Source organism: Wasmannia auropunctata, unplaced genomic scaffold (genome assembly GCF_000956235.1).
Source record: "Wasmannia auropunctata unplaced genomic scaffold, wasmannia.A_1.0 LD335365.1, whole genome shotgun sequence".
NCBI classification, from domain to species: Eukaryota; Metazoa; Arthropoda; class Insecta; order Hymenoptera; family Formicidae; genus Wasmannia; species Wasmannia auropunctata.
The window spans coordinates 360,260-362,171 of NW_012027525.1; positions in this window are offsets into that span (position 1 = coordinate 360,260).

Sequence of the window (1,912 nt, forward strand, 5' to 3'; positions counted from 1 at the left end):
GATTTAATTATTCNCAAAATAAATATAAACAATAGTAGAAAACCTACATAATATGCCCTGCCCGTTACAATTAGTTCCTTTGCCCGATCCTTCCAGAATTTGTTGCTCACATGAATTTGATATAAAAACAATCTGCAAGCATCGTCCTATTGAAATATAACAATTTCCGATTTTGTTGCTAACTCTAACATGTAAAAATTAAGTAGTTTATTCCGGCCGACTGCGCTGCGCGCTCTAAGTTCCCTTGTTTAATCCTTTCAAAATTTGTTGCTCACATGAATTCGATATAAAAACAATCTGCAAGCATCGTACTATTGAAATATAACAATTTCCGATTTTGTTGCTAACTCTAACATGTAAAAATTAAGTAGTTTATTCCGGCCGACTGCGCTGCGCGCTCTAAGTTCCCTTGTTTAATCCTTTCAAAATTTGTTGCTCACATGAATTCGATATAAAAACAATCTGCAAACATTGTCCTATTGAAATATAACAATTTCCGATTTTGTTGCTAACTCTAACATGTAAAAATTAAATAGTTCATCCGGGCCAACCGCGCCTCGCGCTCTAAGTTCCCTTGCTCGATCCTTTTTGTTGCTCACATGAATTCGGTATATAAACAATCTGCAAGCACCGTACTATCGAAATAAGTCGATTTCCGATTTTGTTGCTATTCATATTAAAATGAACAACAAATTCTAGAAGGATTGAGCAAGGGAACTTAGAGCGCGCGGCGCGGTCGGCCGGGATAAACTACTTAATTTTTACATGTTAGAGTTAGCGACAAAATCGGAAATTGTTATATTTCAATAAAACGATGCTTGCAGATTGTTTTTATATCAAATTTATGTGAGCAACAAATTTTGAAAGGTTCAGACAAGGAAACTTAAAGCGCGTGGCGCGGTCGGCCGGGATAAACTATTTAATTTTTACATGTTAGAGTTAGCAACAAAATCGGAAATTGTTATATTTCAATAGTACGATGTTTGCAGATTGTTTTTACATCGAATTCATGTAAGCAACAAATTCTGAAAGGATCAGACAAGGGAACTTAGAGCGCGCAGCCCGGTTGACCGAGATAAACTATTTAATTTTTACATGTTAGGGTTAGCAACAAAATCGGAAATTGTTATATTCCAATAGTACGATGCTTGCAGATTGTTTTTATATCGAATTCATGTGAGCAACAAATTCTGGAAGGATCGGGCAAGGGAACTTGTAACGGGCAGGGCACTATGTAGGTTTTCTGCTACTGTTTATATTTATTTTGCGAGTAATTAAATAAAAACAAACATATTTCGTGAGCAACAAATTAGCAACAAATTCTGACGTTATTTTTATGCATAATTTTGTTGTTATATATACACTTCTCCCCAAAATTAAAGGATCACCTATTCTGATTGCTAAAAACAGCCATATTTCAAAGAATGTAACTTCGTCAAAAACGATCGTAACAGAATCATCTGAAAAGCATTTTACAGCTTGAAGTCTCTACTTTCGAAATCCAAAATTCATTAAATGACTTACTGATTCTTTACAAAACTGCACGAATGCAAATGAAGATGCAACAAATCTAAAAATTTTGTACTAAGTTTGCGAAGTTCCATAGAGTGCAATAAAAATCGCATACAAATGCGACTTACAGCGTTCAAAAGGGTGAATCTTTACCTTTAATTTGCGTGCTCGATTAGCATTGTGCGATTTTTTTTCACCGAGTTATTCGAAATGGAAGCAAAAATGGTTTCAATTCAATGTTGAATAACTCGGTAAAAAAAATCGCACAATGCTCATCGAGTACGCAAATTAAAGGTCGAGATACACGCTTTCAAACGCTGTAAGTAGCATTTGTATGCGAATTTTATTTTACTTTCTGGAACTATGCATACTTCGTAAAAAAGATCTGTCAAATATCAAA